At 35.3% G+C, this 19,574-nt stretch overlaps 1 pseudogene; it reads right to left on the bottom strand.

Moving 5' to 3' along the window:
• Positions 1-290: 290 nt before the first annotated feature.
• LOC143560764 (uncharacterized) lies at positions 291-924 on the bottom strand (annotated as a pseudogene).
• Positions 925-19,574: the final 18,650 nt, after the last annotated feature.

Below are 19,574 nucleotides of genomic sequence, written 5' to 3'. Positions count from 1 at the left end.
TTTGCCTTTGAGCGTCTCGCGTACCTACCGTACGTTAAAGCATTAGCATACAGTAACTGCACTCCATAAGTGTAATCATTATCTATTCCCCAAGGAGATTCTTAAACTTTTCACAAATTACAGATTTTACCGAGTGATAAGGTGGTTAGGGTGTAGAACAAGAGGTCAAGGGCTAATCCTTGAAGAATGTAACATTTAGCCGTAAAAAAAAAAGAAACATTAATTAGGTGGCATATGATCACAACTAAAAAGGAAACATCAATTGTTGCAAACTCTACATTATACATAAATTACACAGTAATCAATTGGTGTTTAGCTTCAAGTTCAAGCTTGAGATCTTGTTTCATCTTTCTTATAAACTCCTCTATTTTCTTATTCAACTCTTCTGTATCCATATCTACACAACCTTGTTCCTCTCCATCATCTTCTGGATTGTCCCTCTCAATCTCATCATTCTGAATATTGTAATCCATTGTTTCCTTGTATGCTTCCATCGATTCTTGTTCGTACTCTGGGGCTTGTTCTGTAGTGATGTTAATGTTATTGTCTTCCACGGTTTCCTTGTATGCTTCCATAGTTTCTTGTTCATACTCTAGAGGGTCTTGTTCTATAGTGATCATGTTTCCTTCAACAAGCGGTGCGTCAAGTGCGAGAACATGTTCAACATTAATTTCCTTGAAACCAAAAAGATTAATGTTCTTGGTGATGAAAGTGAGAATAGTGGTGCACAAGAGGATGATATATTTTTTTCTCAAATGTGTGTGTGAATAATGGGATCACAAATGCTGACAAGTAGTAGTAGTTATAAGAGGTGAATGTGAGAATGAGAGCCACAGGAAGGAGGAAGAGGAGGTGTAAGTGTAATGACATGCTCTTTAACAACATACTATAGAATTTGTGACCACCTTTGGCTTTATCATCCATTTTTGTTTATTGTAGTAATGTGCCTTTGTGTATTTGAAACTTGGCTTTTGTCTTTTGATGAATCTTCATGAGGGTTATGTCTATTTATAGACACATGAAGTTTCAAAATACACCCTCACTTTCTTTTGTTGTCTATAACTCATCTCCATTTAAGTAAATTGCATTCAAACCCCTTAATTACTTCATGAAGGGAGATCTAGAAAATTCATTGACGAGCGAATAATATATATATATATATATATATATATATATATATATATATATATATATATATATGGAAAGGTTCATGTACATTTTAATCTTAACATGAGAACGTATGAAATAATACTAATTTATAAAAAAATGAGAACGTAAGAAACAATAGCAATCTACATAAACAATGATTTATAATAATAAAGAAAAAAATCTAAAAATTACAACAAAAGAATCAAAATCAAGAACAAAATAATAACAACAAATACCAGTAAATACTTATAACAGTAAAAGAAAAAAATTTTTTAATAACAACAAAATATAAATCAGCAAATACTTATAACGTCTCATAATAAAAAAAATAGCAAAGATGAACAAAAAATAATAGCAAACGCCTATAAAAATAAACCTAATAATAATAATAAATTGGTTCTTGCAGTTTTCAGGTTAAGAATAAAATGTATTTGATCTTAATTCATTATACGTATATATACAGTTATATAAATTCATCCTTCTCAGTTGGCCGGAGGACTTCAATCATGATTTTACACTAAATAATTAACATTTTTATAGCCACATCACACATGCACGTATTCATTTAAAATAACATACATATCATAGTAGAAAATAGGCAGGAAACCGTTTGTGAGATAAAATATATATACATCACACTTTTAAACAAAATTACAATACATATAGTAAACTGCAAGAACTAGATGAACACAGAAAGTGATATATAAGGATTTATGTTTAACACGATTGAATATCTAATATATATTATGAGTCTCCTAAAAGAATCATGTTTCCAAAGTTGAAGAAACACTAATCGACCCCGGGCAGATTATGGATAATCTGGGGGTTAAGTAATGTTTCCCACGAGGGTTAGGTCCGGCAGAGATGGTTATTCTGATGACCTGCAAAACAGACACCGTGAGCTCGTCACTGAGAAGGGGGGGGGGGTTCCTTTTTGTGACCACCCTCCGGCGTGAGAATCAGACTAGATTGCTCTGAATATGTGTATATAAAGAGAGATTGCTAGAGAAGATAAGATACGAGATGATGATACCGTTCCAAGGTGTTGGAGTATTTATAGCCGAAGGTAGGTTTCCAAGCAGGTACAGCCAGCTGTATAATATTCCTGTTCTACCAACTATGGGCTACGCACGTGCCATGCTGGTTGGTGGGTAGGCAGCGGCTGATAGTGACAAGGCCGGCTGTGTACTGTTCCCTTTCCACCAACTGCAGGCTATGTGCGTGCCACGACAAGGGTTGGTGAGTAGGCAGCGGCTAATAGTGACAAACAGTACTAGAGCATGCTCCTCCTCGTACTGTTGTCGGTGAGCTGTCACCCTGTGATTGGTTCATGGGCTGCTTTGGTAAGATCTTGTCTATTTTGTCCATACCTTGGCAGGTATAGTACAAAAGATCTTCCAGAAGCATACGGACTGGCTCATTTGGGCGGGAGTATTCCCGCCTTGCTCATTCCTTCAGGTGACACTGAATTATTGAGAGTTAGTGCCTTGTGCGTGTAGCCTTGCTATTAGTGCGGGTAGCCTTCCCTGATGGCTTGTATCCGCAGCTGCGGGGACAGGCGGGGTACTTCACCATTGGGAGGCTTTCCCTGCGGGAACAGCTGGCGTACTGCGCGTAAGGTCTTCATCTCTGAGCATGGTGGGTCATGCGGAACCAGTTGGTTTAATGATTTTGATGGTGAGTCTTGCGGGTGAGTCTTGCGCAGACGTCCCTCTTCAAGGTGAGTCTTGCGGGTCCAACTGGGCTCTGCTGGGACCTACCCCTTCAAAAGTTATTATAGGACAGGCGAAAGTTAAGACATGAAGATCAAATAGCTAGCTAGGATCACCTTAGAATTTATATTGAAACAAAGTCAAACAACTCCATTAAGAATTAAACAAAAATAAAATTGTATTGGACGTCTTCATGTGATTAGCTAGTTGGTTTAATGATTTTGATGAAAACTGAAATTTCTTCTGTTTCAACTCGCCAGTCCCGATTGATTACTAGGAAGTGCCTAGTCAGGACAGTTCAATGATCTTGGAGGCCTAAATCGAATGAGATTTCATGACCCTTTTATCACATTGTTTTAAAATAACCCAAAAAAATGCTATTAATGAGTCTCAAACTCATGCACAGGGCAAAGGTTAGTGAGGGCCGGGGTGCCCCCCCCCCCTCCCCCCCGTTTTTTTTGCGTAATAGTGTAAATTAATTTGTTTTCGTCCAAAAAATTTTATATGTAGTGTAAATATAGCCGTTTTCGGACGAAAATTTGAGCCCGGCCCCCTCCGTTTTTGAAAATTTTTATACATTTCGAATCCCCCCCGGGTGTCTTAGTCCAAGCTTCGCCACTATTCATGCGTGCAAGTTGGCAACACACAAATTTATGAACTTGATTCCTTATGCTTAATTGATTATGAACTTGATTGAGTTTTGTTATTTAATCTTGTTTACTTTGTCAATTGTTTGTTTAAACAGTTGTGTTTTTAATTATTGAATTTTGCATCACTTATCTGGTTAGGTTCATCAACATTTAGGAATAAGTTCTTGTGTCATTGAACTAATAACCGCTAGTCATTGAAACCTAATTGATTTTCATAATATAAAACTGGTAATTTGGTAGACCGGGTTTAGTGGTGTCAATAATTCGGTTAGGGTATCATTTGTCATCACAACCCAACTATTAGGTCTAGTAATTACTGCGCAATAAATCTATCTGAATCTGTGATTAGTATTACCTGAACCTGAAGTGATTAACTTTTCCCATAATTGTTTACATACTTTCAAAGTAATCGGATGTTTTAAATGCATCTTTCTAAACTACTTGGAATTGTCTGTCCGCCGAATATAATAGTTAATTAGTCATGTGTCTTACTTGCAATTTCTGTGGATTCCTGTGGAGACGACCTTACTTACACGTATTGGTTATAGGTATTTAAGTCTTATAAATACTTGTTTTTTTTATTAGAACACGACATCTACATCATTATTCAGTTGTGTTAATTGTTTGGACTAAGTTCTGATAATTAGCAGAGCCAAATAGTTAAGTCTCTTAATTCTTTATTAAAACAAACCGGTGAACAAGTCACGTCCATGTGTTTTCCAAATAGGTTTACTTAACTTGTCCAATCTGCTTTACAACCTAAAGCCTTGAGAGTGACTATCTTCTCATAATTGTTTTATAATCAAATCACTTTTGAAAACTGCTTGGCATCGATTGTTCGCCTAAATAAAATCAATTAATAAACAATGAACTTGCTTGGCACTTTCTACTGATTCTCTGTGATTCAACATTTTACTTTCCCTTGCTAGTAAAGGTTATTTTATAAATATTTTTTATTGGCCTTTCGATATCGATCAATAGCCTCAACACTTTTTCTCTTCACGCCCCGATAATTTCTTGTGGTTCCTATCCACGTCACCCCCTAACTACCACGTAGGTGCGGTGTTATTGGGGATTTAACACCCAACCACATCACCAATCTCGCCCCTTCATACAGCGCACAACGTTAAATCTTAGATAAGTCTTAGTTAATATATTTCATTTGTTGTCAGAAAAAACTAAAACACTACATTAATTATTTGCTCATATACATATATAGTTAGCTATTTGTGTGTTTAATGTGGCAATGAGAGATTGAGCTAAACAATTAGCATATTTCAATCGTTGATACTAAATTTGACGTTTTAGGTCTGATTTATCCAGGAATATCATCAAGGAGGAAACTCATCGCTTTAGGAAAATCTTTTAAGACAAGTTTCAAACCTGAGGTCTCAAAAATCCCTAACACTAACCATCACCTCGTAACATTAAACATATCAATGACAAATAATTAGTAAAACATATCAATGACAAATAATTAGTATATTATTGTGTGTTCTCATAGTGTTGTTGAAAATGGAACTGTGAAGGTAGATAAATGAAAATAGGAGGTTGCACTCTAGTCCCACTGGGCCATTCCAATATCTTATTAGTTATTACAATAGAAAAGATGGTTCAAGAGATCTCTAGTTTTCCAAAATACGTGTCCAATGTTAGTGCATTAACCAAATAAGTATCAGACTAAATTACATAAATTATGTTATATATTTTTTCCCGAAATATACATAGTTTTAATCTTTAGTTTCACTATTTTTTTATTATCATTTTTTTCATTTCTAAAAACGCTGCTGTTTTTAGGAAAAAAATAATTTACTTTTTGAAACCTATATTTTGAATGTTTGTACTTAACTATTTGTCATACATCTTTAAAACAAACACTTTTATATTAAATGTGTGTATATATTTATAGTGTATATGTTGCATATCCTATTATCAGAGCATTACGGGTGCTTCTGTCTTCTCTAGAGTATACTGGAGTACTCTAGAACTCTCATACTAATTTCACATTGTCACCTTATTTTTATCTATGTGTTTAGTAACATTTATATTCTTTTAAGTACATAGACCATTTCTTCATCTTCTTCCTATTTTTTTTTTAAAATAAAGTACCATTTAGATACTAGGTTCATTTTAACATAAATTAAATTATATAATAACATAATAAAATACAATACTAGAATCATTAAGACATACAATAAATTACTAACTTGAAAAAAAGTAATAATAAGTAATTTCTAGGTTGGTATTCATACTCTCTCCTCCCATCCACAAACCATTTGTTATTGCACCGTGAAGGGTGCCAAAATGAGCTACCATGGGTAGATTGGGCACAGAACACCGCCACACCGGTTGCATGGAGGGGCACAACGTGGAAGGCGTGGGTGACTTGGCAAGTGTGAAGGTGTTCGTTGTTTCTTTTATGTTTTAAAAATATTAAATAATATGTAATCCACTTATTTCACTTCACCTTACCGAACAATCAAATTCCACATTTCACTACACCATGACACACCCAACTTGGTATGAAATATGAAAGCCCTCATAGTCTAATATTGGTTACATGACACCTACATGTTAGAAACTCACATCTCACATTTTACATTTCTCATAATATATAGATAGTTTTGTATCTTGAGACAATAGACACAATTATAGGTTTTGGATCAAATACAAATGAAATTAACATGTTAAATGTGATAATCAAGTAGGGTAATTATGTAATTACAAATTACATAATTACTCTACTTCTTTATATAATTACTCTACTTGATTCTCACGTTTAACACGTTAATTTCATTTGTATGTTAAACTTCCTCCATAGTTATAAATATAAAATTACCAACCTCTTTGTGCATTTGTGTGTTGTATTAGTGCTTTGTTGATGTTTTTTTTATCAACATCATCTATCTTTGCCCTTAACTTTAATAAGGTTTTTCCTTTTTTTTAATTTCATTATTTACTCTTACATTTTATTATAATTATATTGGTCTTTCTTATTTGGAAATGGCATATTTAGCCCATTAACTTTAATAATTATATATATATATATATATAAAAGAGTTCAAATAAAAAACAAGTGTTTTGTGAGAAGTGTGTGAAGAGCTTTAAAATAAAACAAATCATCTAAATATGACACTATACAATGTAAATATGAAACAATACAATTATTTAGAAACTACCAATCTTAACCACTAGATCATAGATTCAAAGGCCTAGATCTATTCTTATTCTTCTCACAAAAATATTGTTTTTTACATTAACCCTATATATATATATATATATATATATATATATACACCCTTATTCTTTATTGTAATTATTATTTAAAAATGGGGTGTGTGTGCTTCAATGTTTTCATTTGTTTATGCCTCTTCGTTTCCTATTTTTAATTGCTTGAATAGGTTTTGATGGTTTTATGCCATGCCACAACACGAGATCTTAATACTTAATACTAATTTATTAGGTCAATCGGTATACAACAGTGGGCATCAAGGACCGGTCCTACATGGAGGGGCTGCTATGCAATGGCCTCATTTGAACATCACCCCTCCCTCTCATTTCACTCTTGACAGGACCAGCATGAAGACCGTCACGCGCTACATTCCCCCTTAAATCAATCAGTTTTTTTTCTTTTCCTTTTCATTCATTTATATTATTAAATAATGAAATAGTGAAGAATGATAGGAACTGAAAGAAATAAACCAAAATATGGTTGAATGGTGAGTTTGAATGATTGTGAAAAAACTTAGTTGAGTTGGTAATGACAGTATACCCTTTAGCCATACAAACGACGGAACGAGAACTAATGTGGGTATCGAACACGTTGATCGAGGTGGAGTTAATGTGTAGACCGTATACATCCATCTCAATCAATTTAAGCAAGGCCAGTTAAGTCTGTTTACACATTTCAATGACTAATTAACTAAGAAGCACCCCAACAGCAGAACACCGAACTGACTGCCAAATCCCAAACCTTGTTATCAGCTTTTCTTTTCTAATTAATTTTCAAAACACGCATTAACAAATGTAGCTGTCGTTGGTTGAATTTGTATGGCCCAATTATACTCAAGTTGCACATGCAACGGGCCCACCACTGCACTACAAGTATTTTTGAAGATATCATATGAGATTTCAAATTTGTCCCTTTAAAATCGTTTTTCCAGATTTGTCATTCTTTTAACGTATTGTCGATGATGTGTTAGATAGTCCTGTTGACGTGTTAGCTAACACATAGTCAATGATGTTTTGACCTCAAAACACATAGTCAAAAATATGTTAGACATCCAAACACATGGTCAAAGATGTGTTAGCTTCTTTTATTTTCTTAATATTATAATATCATAATTAATTTTACTTATATCTTGTTTTATTTTATAAATATAAATATATAAAGTTTTATATAATTTCGAAAATACTGTCGAGACATGTTTTTTTTATCTACATGTTGACATAATTTTTTTTAAACCATGTCGGGTCAAATTTTATTGAACATTTCGATATTAATTTAACACGGCTCAGTTTTGAGTAAAATTTATGTCAGTCCGTAGATAAAAAAACACGTCTCATTGGTATATTTAAAATCATATAAAACTTTATGTATTAAAAGTTTTAAAAGAAAACAAAATATAAGTAAATTAGTTATGATATTATAATATTAAAAAAACAAAGAAGAAACTAACAAATTTTTGACCATGTGTTTGTATGCCTAACACATCTTTTACCATGTGTTTGAAGGTCTAACGTAGCGTGACCATGTGTTTGGGGACCTAACGCATCGTTGACTACGTGTTAGCTAATTCGTCGGCGAGACTACCTAAAACATCGCCAGTGATGCGTTAAAATATGGACAAATCTGGAAATATGATTTTGAGGAGACAAATTTAGAATCTCTCACCATTAATAGACTATTTTGAGTATTTTCCCATAAATAAATACTAGATTTGTTTTTATTAACAACAAATTTTTCCGCTTAAATAAAATCCCTCAGACACTTGCATTTATAAGAATTTAAACCCACTATCTCACATTTATTTTAAGAGAAAATTCTCAAAATTAACGTAATTTTGTCTCCCAAATTTTAGAATTCCAAACATTTTTCTCTCTAACTCATCTTTGACCATGTGTTAGGAAGTCTAACACATGGTCAAGGATAAGTCAGACCTCTAAACTTATGATCAACGATGTGTTGGGCTTTTTAACACATGATCAAAGATGAGTTTGAGATAAACATTTCTAAAATTTTAAAGTCTGGAAGACAAAAATAAAATCTCTAAATCAATTTTATGAATTTTCTCTTTCTTTGAAAGAATTGGTAATTTCTTCTTGCAAACTTTGTTGTTGTCTTGCCAATTTGTTGGTTTCGTCTAAGGGTGTGCGTGGTATGGTTCGGTACGGTTTTTGGTTAAAAACCAAACCGAAAACCAAAACTTCGGCTATGGAGCTTTTGAAACTTATTTTTCGGTTTCGGTTTTTCGGTTTTCGTATCAGTTTCGGCTTTTTCGGTTTTTGTCATTTGAGCTTGAAAATTTTAGGCCGAAAAAAAGTTGGCAAAAAATAATGAATTTAGGTATACATAATTTTGTTAATTATAAAATAATAGACTATTATACATTTGATTAAAAATATTAGAGTTACAAATTTATTAAATTTTTATAAATTACTTAATATAAATATAAAAAACAAAAATTTAGGAAATTAGTTCGGTTTGGTTTTTCGGTTTTTTATACATGCAATACCAAAACCGAACCGTTAGTGCGGTTTTTACAAAATATAAAACCAAACCGTTGGTTTTTGTTTAGGTTCGGTTTATTTCGGTTTGAATTTTTTGGTTTTTCGGTTTCGAATCGGTTTTTTCGTTTTCTTGTACACCCTAGTTTCGTCTATAAAATTTTGTCTTTTGGGCTAGCAAAACACGCACAGCCTCCTCTATATAAATGTTAATTATCTAACAATTAAAAAAAAAGAAGAAGAAGAAGCAGCAGCATCGCCAATAATTCATTAAATTTTGTCTAAAACTTTTAAACTCGTGTAATGATTCTTTAATTATTATTCAATCATTAATTTCTATAAGATTTTGTCTTTTCTATCAAAAATGTAAATTTAATATCTTTTCGAATATTTATTTTCTATTATCCACGCGATGAGAGTGATACGTTCAGTGTGCAAACACACCTAGGCATGCTCACGTCTCTATCCCGCTAAGACCGTCCTTGGTTAACCAAAACTTTCTAGTATAAACTTAACCAAATGATCTTCAATGGCCTTTACATTTCGCAATCATGCTTTTATTTGGATATTGACATACTTTGTGGTCACAACAAACGCCTTGGCATAATTTATACGAGATTTAACAATCGTACAAGCGAGAATCTTAACGAGATATCGAATATCCAGTGGCTATGTTATATAAACTTTGGCGTGTAAGTGACAATCTGTTTAAACAAGGGTACATATAGATGGCCACATCCATTACAAACAAAAGAACATACTACCAACTAAACCAATTCAAACAAGTGGAATTGAAACTATGATTCAACTAAACCAATTCAAAAATTGTTGAATTCAGCATTATCCCTACTAAACAACAACATATTCCAAAAGGTAGCTAAGAAAATGGGTTGGATAAGTTTTAACTTTAATCACACACAGCATTGTCACCATTTAGCTCTAGTTGTCACACACGAGATTAGAAGATGGTTGTGGACTCACTTCCAAAGCCACAATTGGAACATAACACATTTGGGACCGTAACGCCTCTAAACGACAACACACCTTTTGTATTGGATCCTTTCTAAAAATTCCCTCCAAACAAAATAGTTCACCTTTAGAGGGTTGTTCCAAAGCAAGATAAACTCCAGGACGTGACGATGTCAATCAAGACCAAGTCTAGCCCCATGTATTGTCTTTTCTGGAATTATAACACGGTTTAAGCAGACCATAGTCTAACATGTTTTGATCCATTCGTCGGCTAAAGACGGTTTTTTCCTCCATTTCCAACTCCACTCTACCGCCGATCCCATTTTAATTATAGTAGTTAAATATTTTGTCTTTTTTATATATGTATAAATATTGTAAAGTACTATCAATCTTTTTTGTGCAATATCATATTTACTCAGCTAGATCTCCAAGTCTTCAATACTCTTACGTGGAAGAGATTCATGGACTGACGTGGAAAAGAGAGAGTACTCTATAACATGGTGAGGAGAAAGAGGTGGTGTAACTAATAGATGCTTAGATAAATATGATAGCTATGATAACTGAGTTTATGACAAGAAAATATAATGTTTCTCATCTTATATAATTAGGATCTAGTAAAAGATGTTTTAATATGTGAAAATTTTGGTTACACCCAAAACAAGTCTTTCATTACACCCACCATTCCACCAAGAAGAAAATATGATTCCTTCTACAATTTATTTCTTCTTCTTTGTTAGCTGACATTGATCTAGCCAAGCATGGAATTCATTCGTGATCATTGAGCTTGGACCAGTTAATTGTAACCATTCATGAACCGACTTCCAAGTCGCAGATTCGACTACACAAGAGTTAAATAAATGTTGAGCACTTTCCACTTTTCTTGAACATAATGGGCACATTATGAAAGGAACCCTTTATTAGATAGGTTAGACATAGTAGATAACATATTCAAAAGTAGGGCTACAATGATAAAATGTTAAGAGCATCCACAACGCATTGAGTTTTGGAAGGTTTGTTGGCCGGACGAACTGAGGGGGAGGTGAGGTTGGCGTTGTGGAGCAAGGTCCGCGGACCAGAGTTTATGGGAAAGGACCCTGCAACGGACTCCACATTGGCACCCGTCACTCAGTTTCACATATACATAAATATTATATATACAGTTTTAATAATTTTTATTGGGGATTGTGAAGGTTTGCTGTTGTGAAAGAAATTGAGAGGTTCTTTTAGAAAAGTTTGTAATACGATATGTTGTTGATTCTCTAAATTAATATAACCCTTATCTTTTGTAGTGGAATTGCTTCCCACTCATATTTGCCCAAGTGTATAAATACTGCATGGGATAGTTGATATTACTCAGGCTGCAGGTTACATTTATTTAGTTAGTTAGGTGGTTATACTTGATTAGGTAATTATGAACAATATTTGTTCACATTAAAGTGATCTGTATATTAATAATGTTTTTATTTGATATGTGTGTAGAGTACTCTCTCTTTCTCTGTCTATATATAAGAGTGGCAAATGGACACTCTCTATACTGAAAACCACAGTCTGAATCATCACTCACAACTCGTTCTAGTTACCTACTAGCTGTATTACAAGCTACTTTTGAGTATTGATCGAGTAGAAGAAGTTGGATCATCATTGATCTGCGACATGGATCGTTCATTCGAGATGTCCTGCATCGGTTTTCTTATTGTTGTTCATCTACTCTTTGGTACGTGTGTGTATAAATTTCACTATGACACAATTAAAAGCTTACATTAATTGGTAATTAAATAATTAATCCTTTATTTATTTACAAACTTCATCTATCTTTTGTGATCAAAATGCATGATAGCTGCTTAATTTATCTTAGCAATCCAAGAATACTTCACTAATTATTTAAAAAGGCATCGTTTGAGGAGATTTTATTTTTGTACGTTTCAAAATTTACATCATGTAAATTTAAATAAAGTACATAGTGTTGCGTTATTAAAACCTAAGTGCTCGGGTTTTTATTTTTGTCACACAATAACGATGAAACATGTTTTCTCTTTACTTGTCATGAAAAAAGTATCCACAAATTAATAATCTCCGAGAAATGCATGCAAGCAAGCACATTTCTATTTGGACCGGTCAATGTTGATAAAAAGTGGCCATTTGATCAACCAATTCCCATAATGTTCACTCTAAAACTTGTCAAGCCTAAAAAATCCCATCAGTTTCGATAATTATTTTGAGAAAAGTAGCAACCAGATAGTCTTTTGACGCGTGGAAAAATCTGGTTGGTTAATATTCATGTGAAGTAATAATTAAAAAATGATCGACTTTACAAGTTCTAGGGTGGACATTATGAGAATTAATTAGTCAAATGAATATTTTGTTTACATTGAACGGTCAGGTTAACATTAGTCTTGTTGTCTGTTGGCTAGCTGTTTGCTATTTTTTCTAATAAAATGTCGTCTTTCAAAAAAATTTTAAAATTTGTTATCATCCCTTACTTTAATCAGAGTACTATTATAACTTTTAAGTTCATTATGTGAAACATGCAGCTGTTGCAAGAAATGATTCTTTCCATGGCCACAATATAAGTAGCAGTGAACTTGGCTTTTCCAAGGAGCATCACATCAATTCCACCAACACAAGGCTTTTACCTGCAGACGGTAATTGAATTAATTACCAATAAAGTAAATTGATTTAATAAGACTGAAAAATTGACATAATGCAACCTTTATTTTATAAAAATAGTTGCATCAGGTGAAGTTGCATTAGAACTAATTAATACAACTTTTCACATAATGCAACTGTTTATTTCAAATAGCTGGATCATGTATTTGCATTGTAGCATTTAAAAAAAACAGTTACATTATGTGACAAAAAGTTGCATTAATTAGTTTTAATCCAACTTCATCTAATGCAACTTTTTTGTGAAATAAAGGTTGCTTTAGGTCAGTATTTATAACTAAATATTTAAATTGTTTTATATATTTGTATGATCAGATGATGACTATGATACCGATAGAGCTGGTTGGATGAATGGAGGGTGCTCAAAGGAAAGTATCTACTTAACTCAAGACCAGACAACGCCTCTTCCGAATGGGATCCCAACATACACGCTTTTGATTCAAAACATATGCATGCCGGATACAGGAACAGGTTGTACCATCTCAGACATTCACTTGAGTTGCGGGTGGTTTAGCTCTGGCAGGCTGATCAACCCAAAAGTGTTTAAGCGAATCGCCTACGATGACTGCTTAGTTAACGATGGAGATCCGATTACACCCGGTCAGATAGTCTTTGTTCAGTATGCCAATACTTACCCCTATCCAATGTCAATATCTTCGATGTCATGCAGCTAACTCAACATATATGCATGCATGCACTTACTTCTGATCTAGTTAGATAGTAAAAGGCATGTACGTATGTGCAGCACATACAAACATACAATGTGTATTTTTTTCTTGTATGCGGTTTCTTATTTAGCTAGCTAGCTAGGGATATGATAGTTTGTACTTCCCACGAATAAGATTGTAATAACATTGCTTTCAAAATAATGATATATAAGTGGTGTAAGAGAGTTTTTAGGATGGATGTATTGTGCCAACTCTTAAGAAACTCTAAGTTCCTTTTGAGTAGCCGAAGTCAGTGTTGTAAAAATTGTTAGTCGGTAGTCGGGTGGTGGGGTAGAGACTAGCGATTAATCGGGATTAGTCGAATCGGACTTTAATGTATATTTTTCAATTTTATATATACATGCACACATTTTTATATTTAATCTTAGTCTTATACATACACAAATATATATAATTTGGCCGGAAAATTAGCTGGAATCTCCCCGAAAATCGCTGATATTGGTTGGAATCTTGTCGGAAACCGCCGATTTTGGCCGGATTAGATCGTTGACCGATTAATTAGTTGAGTATCCCAAAATTAATCAGTGAAATGAAGACTAGCGCTTAATCGGGGATTAATAGGTGCCTAGTCGGGATTTTGCAATAGTGGCTAAAACAGGTCTGTCACTTTCAACCACAATCCAAAACCCGACCTGACAAACTACTAACCTTATAGTTCGGTTTAGTATATTATTCTGCAATATGGGTTACGAACCAACCCAAAAAACCCGATTAAATCATGAGTTTCATTTTGCCATGTACCCAATATATCAATTTGTTACGATTAAATTGGTGGTTCTATTGTATTCAGCTTCTTTTAAATATAGCGTTGGAAATGGAGGAGGAAATGAAGAATTGAACGTGAAGATTGAAGGCGATTATGTTAGACTTTTGTTTTTTATTAATATTGGGCTTTTTAAAACTTTTGCTCGTCTACAGATTGTGTTTTCCAATTATGTTAGTTTATTATTTGGTTATTTTTGTTACGATTGAAGATAATTATGTTGTTTTAACTTTAACATTGTAAAAAAAATCGTTGTTTTCTTGGTCAAATACCAAAACCCTTGATTAACCCGACATGAGAAAAAACCCAAACCTGAATAACCTAAACGTGTAAAAATTGAGAGATTAGGGGTGGTTTCGGATATAGTTTTAAAATTCGTAAAACCGAGAAACTTGAAACCCGAAGAATACCGCTACTTAAAAGTACATATGAAATTAACTTGATTCAATTCAAGTTGGTCGATCTTGAGCTACTCAACTCAACTTTCAAGTTTACTTCGAGAAGTATCTAAAGTTAACATGATTTATGAACTCGGTTGTTATTATACCTCTGCTATCATCAATAATAGAGTAAAGTGTCATTTTTGTTCTTGTGGTTTTGGCAAATAATATGAAATTAGTTTCAAAAGTTTAATTTTTGCAAATGAACCCTCCATGTTTCTCAGTTCTTGCCAATTACATCTAAATCACTAACTCCGTTAAAATTAATCGTTAAGTCAGGGGTAGACATGTCTTTTCATTATATCTTTATTATAATACTTATTTATGTGAACTGCGATTTTCGTTCCTCTGGTTTGTCCAAATCTGCAGGTTTAGTCCAGTAGTTTCAAATTTGCAATTTTCTTTCCTATGGTTTCAGTGCCCTGCTGGCGGTGCACGCATATAATGTATATATGTGTGAACTCTCGGTTGGCAAAAGTAAAATTGCACTAATTTTGACGTTATTTTACTAATCTCGTGAAAATAACGTTAAAAGTGGGGGAAGGTTAATCAGGCATCATATGGTGGCGTTGATAGCTGAAAGACAAGGGCACATGCACCAATCAGCCGGTGTCCCGATGATTGAGTGCTATGTGCCTTATGTCCAAGGCTTGATGCAAAACTACTATCGAGCCGGGGGTCTCATCGGAAGCAGCCTCTCTATCCCTATGGGGTAGAGGTAAGGTTGTCTACATCTTACCCTCCTCAAACCCTACCATAGCATTGCTATTGGTGGGGTATACTGAGTACGATGATGATGATGATGATGATGATGATTTCCTATGGTTTCATTTCACTTGCAATTAAACCCGAATTCCCTAATCTCGTTAAGTTTGGTCGTTAAACCCATCAGTGTGCCCTTCACGTGAGAGGCAATTTTGTTCCTTCTTTTTTCCCCCAAATACACTCCAGCCCCTCACATGAGAGAGGTTGCGAATTAGGACTAGGCTTTATTTGTGGAGAATAACGACAAAACTGATCATCACACGAGGGGCACGCAAATGGGTTAACGACCAGACTTAATGAGTTTAATAAATTCGTGTTTAATTGCAAGTGAAATGAAACTACAAGCACAAAAATTGCAAACTTGAAACTATTGGACTAAAACCGCAGATTTAGTCAAACCACAAGGACGAAAACCGCAATTCACCGAAATAAGTATTATAATAAAGAAATATGAAAAGACATGTCTACCCCTGATTTAACGATTAAATTTAACGGGATTAGTGATTTAGATGTAATTGGTAAGAACTAGAAAACGTGGGGGGTCCATATGCAAAAAAAATATATTTTGAACTAAATTCGCATTATTTGCTAAACCACAAGAATGAAAATAGCACTTTACTCTCAATAATATTGCAAAAGATTGGGTACAGTGTACACATGACTAAGGGGGTGTTTATTTTTTCTCAAAAGAGCTTCCAGACCACTTTTGTCTGCGCCGCGCAGACATTGAGGCTTGCAGACTGTTTGTTTTCCAGAAGACAATTCATCAAAAAAGGTCTGCGCCCTCTTCTTGGCGCAGACATGTACCACTCACTTCTCGCCTCTTCTAAACTCTTTCACCCCTATATCTCCCACCCTCTTCCCGTCACCCCCTCTCCCCATCTCCGACGATGCCTTCCACCCGCACTTCCGGCGCCGCCCTCCGGCCACACCTCTTGCCGCCGTACTCTCCAGCCTCACCTCCGCCGCCGCACTCCAGCCCCACCTCCGCCGCCGCCTATTAAACAGGGTGCCGATGAAGATGGAACTGGTTTCCGATTGGATTCTTCAGAAGGGGAGCATATATGATTTTGTTCAACGGTGAGCTAATCCAGCGAGAAACAAGTGTTGGTGGTAACGGAATAGGAATTTTTTTTCGAAATGGTGTATATTTACAAAAAAAAAAAGGAAAGTGGGGAAAGTAAAAAAAAAAGGTAAACGGTGTATCCTTTCCTGCCACCAGAGGATTAGGAACAATGCGGATTAGGATCCTCCATTGGCAGGCGAGGTTCAATCATTGAGGCCTATTCCTTCCACGCCAATGGAGGATTAAGAGCAGCAACTTACAAACCCCGTTTGTGTTCCGTTATAAAACTTAGCCGACCCTCTCCCTCCGATTTGGAAACACTGGTATAATCGTAATTTTGGGGGTCTTTAGGGGTATGGGGCGGGTTCCTCCAATTTTGGAGGGACTAATACCGGGTATGGGGCGGGTCCTTCCAATTTTGGATGGGCTGATACCGGGTATGGGGCGGGTCCCCATAATTTTGATTGGCAAGAAGGTTATCGACCTTCGTTTCAAAATGTTGGACAGGGATCATTAAGCATCAACGAAGATAACAGTTGGGTATCCTCTTTGTTTGACTACACTCCTACAAGTAACATGATCCCTACGATGTACACGAACACCCCTAAAGACCCCCAAAATTACGATTATACCGGTGTTTCCAAATCGGAGGGAGAGGATCGGCTAAGTTTTATAACGGAACACAAACGGGGTTTGTAAGTTGCTGCTCTTAATCCTCCATTGGCATGGAAGGAATAGGCCCCAATGATTGAACCTCGCCTGCCAATGGAGGATCCTAATCCGCATTGTTCCTAATCCTCTGGTGGCAGGAAAGGATACACCGCTTACTAGAGGTGCACAAATCGGTTTTTTTGAAAAAACCGGTTCGGTTATTAACCGGACCGGTTTTTTTTATCCAGAAAAAAACCGGTTCGGTTAATAACCGGACCGGTTATTAACCGGTTTTTATTGCTGAAAACTCAAACCGGCCAAACCGGTTTGGACCGGTTTAAAAACCGGTTAGAACCGGTTATTAAACCGGTTTTTTATAACCGGTTTTTAATAACCGGTCTAACCGGTTAACCGGTTTTTTTTTTTTTTTTTTTTTTTTTTTTTTTTTTTTTTTTTTTTTTTTCTTTAGGGTTTAGGGTTTAGGGTTTCGTTGTTAGCATTCTTTGCTTGGAAGATTAAAAACACATAACTTTCATTTATAGCTTTTACATTAAAAATACAAACATTAAATCGTTATCGCATATTCGTAACTCAAAAATACAAACATTAAAGAATGCTTAGACACGATTACATTAACAAGTTGATGTTTGTTACTCATTTTCTTCGCTACCCGATCCCGAGCTATTCCTTAGGTAATCGTCGTACGCGGCTTCTTCATCGGTCATTGGTTGAATGTGTCCTTGATTGACCTCGTCTTCATACAAGGCCGCCTCATAGTCCATTTCCCCCTCGAGTGAGCGTTGATGTTGTGCCCTGTCTAAAGAGTCCAAGTAATCCTTGTAGCAAATCGACATCTCTACAGCTGCTGGAGTGAGTCGAGTCCTCCTAATCGATATAACCCTGCCAGAAACAGAAAAAGCAGACTCCGAAGCTACCGTGGAAGCTTGGACCGTTAGTAAATCTTTGGCCATGGCGGCGAGGATCGGAAACTCATCCTCCTTACCTCTCCACCAAGCCAGCAAATCAAGACTTCTAAATTCATCCGGAGTCATGTGTTTCACAAAGTTGGTACCACCATACCTTCCAAGTTCACTGCTTGGGGTGTTTACCCTTTGACGTTTACCGGCGTCTTCCCAAATCATGTAGTACATCCCCATTTCAAGGTCGGTTTGGGATTGGGATTGGGCAACAGCTCTTAACGAGTCATGAATTTGGGAAGACGACCCGTGTTTTGTAAGGTAAACATCATACATGTTTGCCAATGTGGTGTTGAAATCATTCTTTAAAGTTTGGCTATAATAGGGGTTTTGATCGTCGTTTAACCCTAGCTCATCACAAATTTTTTCTATTAAAGCTTCAACACCACCAACATTGATGCAAGGGTTTAACGCAGCCGCACAGGTCAAAACAGCGGGTAGTTGTTGAAAATATTTTATAAATTTTTCTTTCATTTTTGCACCCATATCAAAATAAGGTGCACCCCTACAATGAATTTCAGTCAACTTTGTGCACATGACAGCAATTTTTGGTAAAGCAATGGGGCTTGTTGGATAGTAAACCCCGGATAAACTAGTTGTGCAAGATTTAAAAATTTGAAGAACCTCCGTAACGATCTCAATCAATAACCAGTTTCTAGGATCGTACGGTGCACATTTACCCCTACTTGACATTATTTGATGAAACGCAACTAGTGATTCTTTTTGTTGGATGGCTTTCTCAAACATATCACAAGTCGAGTTCCATCTTGTTGGACAATCCCAATTGGGCCCCAACCATTGACAATTAGCTTCATCACAAAATTTTTTGTATCTTGAAAATGTTTTATTGTTGCTAAAAACATCTCGTAACATTCTTTTAAAATTGTTTCTTTGCGTTTCGATCACGTTTAACCCATCTTGCACGGCCAAGTTGATAATATGTGCAATGCATCGGCTATGAAAAAACGCTCCATCACAAATAGGTTTATACTTTAATTTTAAATGGCCAACCGCGGCCGTATTGTTGGACGCGTTATCAAACGATATTGAAAAGATTTTATCTTCAATCTTGTATTGTCGAATGACTTTATCCAAGAGTTTAAAAATATTTCTACCCGTGTGCGGGTAATCAAACAATTGAAACGCAACGGTTCGTTTCATCATTTGCCACGACCGGGGGTCAACCCAATGAGCCGTCACACAAATGTATGAGTCGGGCGAACCATTAGGTACCGACCACACATCCGTTGTTAAGTTCACACCAGTTTGTAAGTTTGAAAAGTATGAAATTAGTTCGGATTTAGCGTTTTTCC

This window comes from Bidens hawaiensis, unplaced genomic scaffold (genome assembly GCF_021521415.1).
Source record: "Bidens hawaiensis isolate Kalapana, Puna unplaced genomic scaffold, B.hawaiensis_p1.1 tig00020443_1, whole genome shotgun sequence".
NCBI classification, from domain to species: domain Eukaryota; kingdom Viridiplantae; phylum Streptophyta; class Magnoliopsida; order Asterales; family Asteraceae; genus Bidens; species Bidens hawaiensis.
The sequence above is the reverse complement of the archived record's forward strand: the minus strand, read 5'-3'. Positions and strand labels throughout refer to the sequence as shown.